This window comes from Cucurbita pepo, unplaced genomic scaffold, assembly GCF_002806865.2.
Source record: "Cucurbita pepo subsp. pepo cultivar mu-cu-16 unplaced genomic scaffold, ASM280686v2 Cp4.1_scaffold000217, whole genome shotgun sequence".
NCBI classification, from domain to species: domain Eukaryota; kingdom Viridiplantae; phylum Streptophyta; class Magnoliopsida; order Cucurbitales; family Cucurbitaceae; genus Cucurbita; species Cucurbita pepo.
In genome coordinates this window covers 4735-11076 of record NW_019646474.1, presented here as the reverse complement: position 1 = coordinate 11076, position 6342 = coordinate 4735, and positions in this window count along the sequence as shown.

The window sequence follows — 6342 nt, the reverse complement described above, 5'->3', positions numbered from 1 at the left end:
TAAGTAGCTGCTCGACGGGAAAGGACAGGTGATTGAGCTTGACCTGATTCTTACAGTTCCAGAAGGTTCAGTAGTTCAGGGAAAATAGAGGGGAAGTAGTTATTGATCGTTAATCTTGTCTTGCTTAAGTCTTTCCTTACTGTTACAGAGTAAGTAGCGAGACGAGAAAGGACAGGTGATTGAGCGAAGCTGCTTTCTTTACCGAATGAAAGAAGAAAGAAATAGGTTCAGTAGTTTACCGTGAAAGAAGGATTGAAGGAGGAGCAGATCATACTGCTGCTTTAACAACGAGTAAAATAAGAAATAGGGACAGGTGAACAGAACAATCACTTCCTTTCCTGAGAATAACTTACAAGAACTGAACTGCACAACACAAGGAGTTAAAAAAGAGAATGAATCTTGCTTACAGGAGAGTGAGTAAAAGAAAAGAAAGGGGATAAGATTAAGAATAGTGAAACCCCAGTTACATCAGGAAAAGGTGAAGGAGCTACAAGGAATTGACTCTCCCTTCTAACACAGTAATGGAGAGTAGAAGGATTGAATCGGAATTGATTTTCCCCATCACTGGAAAGTCTCATTCTTCTTTCGTCTACCTTCTTTCTTTCAGTCTCTACTCTAGCGGGTCTAGTTGGTTCAGGTTCAGTAGGTCAGTCTCTTTCCTCTCACTTCTTTGTTCCGGTTCAGGTGAATGAGCAAATCCCTCTTTCCCTTGGCTTGGTTAGTTACTGTTCAGGGAGAATGAGTAAAAGAGTTCGTTCAAGAATAACTCACAAACAATAAGGGAATATCGTAACAGAGTGAAAGAAAGGATCAGATCAAGAATAGTAGTGATTCAACCCCAGCTAGTGAAAGAAGGATTTCATATGCTTTACCTCCGAGTCAGCCAAAGAGTGAAAGAAAGGATCAGATCAAGAATAGTGATTCAAACCCAACCAGTTCATTCAATAAGGAAGGGAGAGGGGAAGGAGCGAAAGCAACTCGACCAAGAGGGAGAGGGGCAGGAGCGAAGCTGTGAAACCGACAGAGGAGGTGAAGGAATTGTGAGACCGAGTTTACGAGGCGAATAAGCGAAGCTGCGAGACCGACAGGGAAAGGAGCGAAAGCGGTGAGCCCGAGGTGTACAGGCGAACTCGTTCAACAGCGAGACCGGAAGGGAGAGGAGTGAAAGAAGGTTCAGGGTCAGTAGCTCAGCGAATATCTGATTCTTCTTCGTCTTCAATCCATTATGTTTCTCTAAATAAAGGTTCAGGCTAAGGTTCTGAAAGTGATTGAGTTTACCGAGTGAAAGATTAAGTTCAAGAATAAAAGGGTTCGGGTTCAGTCGCTTCTCTTCTCTTTCTCTTTTCATTCATTTACTCAACTGTAAAGGACGGACAGGTGATTGAGCGAAGCCGCTTTACCTTGTTCAAGAATAGAATAGTTCAGGCAAGGCCTCGAAGCCGAGTTTACTCTTTGTTCCAGAAGAAATAGGTTCAGAAGTAGCTCAGGGCATATCGGGGCAGGGGAAGGAGAACTCATAAGGAGTCTTTCAACACTTTCTCATCCAGTTACCTCGTTTACTGTTCAAGAAGGGAAGGTCATATCGGTTCCGGAGTTCCACAGAAGGATTGAAGCAGAGAAGCCACGAGACCTTGTTCAATCAGTCAAAGCTGAGCAAAGGTGAATAAGTAGTAGCTGTGAGAGGAGAAAGATCAGAAAAAGAAGAAATAAATAGGTATAGGCTCAGCAGGAGTGAAAGAAGGGTGGGTCAGAAGTCAGAAGTAATACTCCAGGAGTTGACTCAGAATCCATAGGTGAAAGAAAGAAGGGAATGAGGTCAGATCGATCGGCCAGCTGCTTTGCTTTACCCCGAGCGAAAGAAGAAATAGGAAAGAAAAGGGAGAGAGAGTACATTAGCGGCTTTCCCTTGTTTACAGTTCAGGGAGAGGAAATTCATTAGTTACTTCACCACTTTACAGTTCATAAATAGGGGAAGGTAATTGAGCTGCAAGGAATTGAGTCGAATTAATCTTTCTTACTTACACAGGACAGTAAAAGAGTCTTTGAAAGGAGAAAGATCAGTTAAAGAATTCATCTTGCTTTCGTTTCGTCTTAGCTTACTGTGAAAGAAGTCAAAGAATAAATAGGTGAATGAGTAAGTAGGCAGAGGAGAAAGATCCGTTAAAGAATTCATCTTGCTTTCGTTTCGTCTTGAGTTTCAGCCTTAGTTTACTGTTCAATCAGGGAAGGGGGAATAAGAGGGGAAGGAGCTTTACCTGATGCTCCTCCTGTTTACCGAGTTCAAGAATCCATAGGTTCAGACAGGAGAAAGAATCACAATACAATAGGTTTAATCAGGTTCAGGCAATGGAATTGTTCAACCGATAGGTGAAGGAGTTTACAGAGTGAAATTAGGGGCAGGCAATGCAATTGGGAAACCGACAGGTGAAGCAGTTTCCCTTGTTTACAGTTAAAGAATAACTCACAATCACTTCCTTAACAATAACAAGAATTAAGTAAGGAGAAAGATCAGAGACAGAGCTAAGATTCATTCCTTACCAGTTTACAATGAAAGAAGGGAAAGAACAGAGAAAGATCAGTAGTTCAGAGGGTACAGTTCGTTCAATCAAAGACCTTTTACCCCGGAGTTCAATCAGTCCAGGGAAGTAGTTCAGGGGCGAAGACATGAAACCGAGTTGGAGAAGGGGCGAAGACAGACACTTTACCTCGTTCAATCAAGGAGCGGGAAGAGGAGAATATGCTTTACCTAGTTCAATCAGTGAAAGGAAAGAAGAAAGAAGGAGGTAAGCTCAGCGCCGAGGGGCAGGAAATGGAATTAATTGCTTTACCGATAGGGAGAGGGACAGGGTTTCGGTTGAGTACGAGTTTCTTACAGTTCCCGAAGGTGAAGGAGAAGAGAAAGCAAGAAGGTTACGGTTTGAGGTTGAATCTTGAGTGGAGTCTGACAGTGAGTCTTTCTTTACTGTTGTTCGTGTTTGAAGGAATAAATAGGAAGAGGTTTGAGGTTTCATCTTGAGTTCAGTCTTTCCTGCCTGTTCCGGCTCATTCATCTTGCTTACTTACAGGCAGTCGAGTAAAAGAGTGAAAGAAGGTCATAGAAGGGCAGGAAATGAAATTGTTCAACCTTAAGAGGAGGTGAAGGAAATGAAATTCTGAAACCGAGTTGGAGAGGGGCAGGGGCGAAGCCGTGAAACCGATAGGGGAGGTCAAGGAAATGAAATTGTGAAACTGAGAGGTTCAGTAGTGTTTGAAGCTCGAGACAAAGACAATACATTCTGACTGACTCTCTTACATTTTCATCAGGGATATTAAATTAATTAGCAGCTTTACAAACTATAAATAGTATAAGTGAAAGGAGAAAGAATCCATCAATAGAATAGGGAGAAATCAATCATCTTTCTTACATAGAGGCAAGGCAGTCAAGTAAAAGAGTGAAAGAAAGAAATATCCATCGGTTCAGGCAGGGGCGAAGCCTTGAGACCCGTAGGGCGAAGAGGCGAAGACACGAAACTGTACCCGGTTTAGGGGCGAAGACGCTTTACCGTACCCGGTGAAGGGGCAGGCAGGTTCATGAGCTGATCCTCCAGTTTCCTGAGTTTACTGTTGGGTGAATCAAACACCTATTCTATTTACCTTATCAAATCACCTCAAAAATGGGTCATACATAGAGTCAATAAAAGCTGAAGCAGAGTTCTCTCTCATTCTTGTTGAGTCTGAACTTGTTTACGGGGTTCTCCTCAGGAGTGAAAGAAGGAAAAGGGACGAAGAAGCTCGACCGAGAGGGAGAGGGGCGAAGCCCTGAGACCCGTAGGGCGAAGAGGCGAAGACGCTCGACAAAGGAGAGGGTCGAAGACATGAAACCGAGTTGTAGAGGGGTCTCAGACGCTCGACGAGAAAAGAAAAGGGAGGAGAGGGTTGAGGTTGAGTAAGTAGGCAGGCAGAGGATCCAGATCAGTGAAAGAATAAAAGAGTGAAAGCAAGAAAGGATCTGATATAGTTCCACCCTCCCTCGTTCCATCAGTAAAAGGGTTAAGTTAAGGTTTCTTTCTTTCCTCTTGACTTCCTGTTCCGGCATGAATAAGGTAAATAGGGGAAGAGGGCAATCTGGTGCATTGAGTTCTGTTCTACAACTCTCTCTCATTAATCTTTCTTACCTTACAGTCGAGTAAAAGAGGGAAAGAAGGTGCATTGAGTTCCGTTCTACAACTCTCTCTCATTCATCGTCAGTCTTGACTTCCTTACGAAGAAGAAGAAGAAATAGGAATAGGTTGAGGATCAAGATCAGTTTAAATAGGTTACGGAGTGAAAGAAGGTTCAGGTGAGGGATTGAATGAGGTTACTCTCCAGTAAATAAAGGTTCAGTACAGAGTAGCTCATAGGAACAGAATAAGGAGTTCAAGAATAACGACGAACAACAATAGAATATCGGAAGAAGGAGTTGTTCCATCATCAGGTTCAGAAGTAGAAGTCATAGTCCAGGCAGGCAGGAAGGAGTTTACAGTTCGTGTCGTGTTTGAAGGTGCCGGGTCAGGAGTTTACTCTCATTAATCTTGAGTTCAGTCTGGACTCTACCTTCTTGAACTGTAAAGGTAAAGAAAGGATAGGTTCAGTCTCATTCAAATAGCTTTACCTTGTTCAATCAATCAGGTTCATGGGAAGGAAGGGAAGGTGAATTAATCTTTCGTCTTGACTTCCAGTTCAGGAGATGGATAAAGGGTTCGGGATTGAATAGTCATTTCTTCTTCTTTTCTTTCTATTTCTAATTGGAGAACAAAGGAGGAGCGGGAGCTGCAACTGCAAGGAATTTACTCTTCCTTCTCTTTCTTGACTTCCTTAATTCAATAACAGATAGTAATAAAGGTTCAGTCTCATTCATACCCGGAGTTGATTGAGTCTTAGTTTACCGGTCAGGGACAGTAAATTCATTAGCTTACCCAGTGAAAGAAGAAAGAGGAGCCAACCAAGCAGTGAGACCCATAGAATAGGTTCCAGGAGTGAAAGAAGGTAGGTGAACGAGAGAATGAATTTACTCGACTCGTCAGTAAAGGGAATATCATCAAAGCTGAAGCGGAGTTCTCTCTCATTCTTCGATAGTCTTGACTTCCTCTTCAATCAAACAAACAAAGACACACCTATTACCTTGTCTTGGTCAATGAAAGAATAAATAGGCAGAGGAGTCAGGAGAATAAGTAGCTCGACTGTAAAGCTGCTAATATTCTAGAACTGTCAAAAAGGTAACGGAAATGGAATTCTGAGACCGACAGGTGATTAAGCAAAGCCATGAGACCAATAGGGAGAGGAGTCAACTCTAACGAATCTTTCTTACTTACAGGAGAGGAGGGTAAATGAACAAGGAGTTCAGTCTTTCAAAGCTGCTAATGAATTTCATATCCCTTCTTGCTTGAACTGGAAAGAATAATATGATGATGAGTGTGTGTTTCTTCTCCCTGAATTTATTCTCTTCTCTTGTAAAGCTGCTAATGAATTGACTCTATGCTCCTGTCAAGGCTAATTAATCTTGAGTTGAGTCTTTGTTTATTCTTCCATCTGGTTCAGGAGAGAAAGAAGCTGCTTTGTTTACTGTGATAGAATAACTCACAATCACTGAAGATAATATAGAGAGAGGTTCAGGTTCAGTAGTTCTGTCTCATTAATCTTTCTTCCTCTCCCTGATTTGACGTACGGGGTAAATAGGTTCAAGAAGGTAAAGTAGTTCTGTCTCATGAATAAAGAGTGTTTACAGTTCAGAAGGTTCAGGTTCAGTAGTAAAGGGAATAATATCGGGGCAGGTTTCACTATCTCTTTTCTGTACTTACTCTCCAGACTGTAAAGCTATTTTGCTGCTAACTCCTTCAATCCGGTCCGGGAATAGGGGGGAAGGAGAAAGAGCTGGGCAAGAAGAAATAGGTTCCGTAGTTCACTGTCTAATTCATCTTTAGTAGAGTCTTTCCTTTCAACACTTGATGAATAAGGTTCCGGTTCAGGTTCTTCAATCAAATAGCCCTTTCCCTTTACCCAGGGAAATGACCTCAACAAAAATAGGCAGAGATGAATGAGTTTACTGTTCAATCAATCTGGGAAGGGATAAGGTTCCGGAAAAAGAAGAAAAAGGAGCCAAGCAAGTAGTGAGACTCAATGAATTAGCTACTGATTTACCTTGTTCAAGAAAGGAGGAGAATGAATGAATTTACTCTCATGTAAAGCAACTAAGGATTTCATGAATTTAATATCTCTTCTTTAACTGTATAGGTTCAATCAGGGGCAGGGGCGAAGCCCTGAGACCCGTAGGGCGAAGAGGCGAAGACACGAAACCGTACCCGGTTCAGGGGCGAAGACATGAAA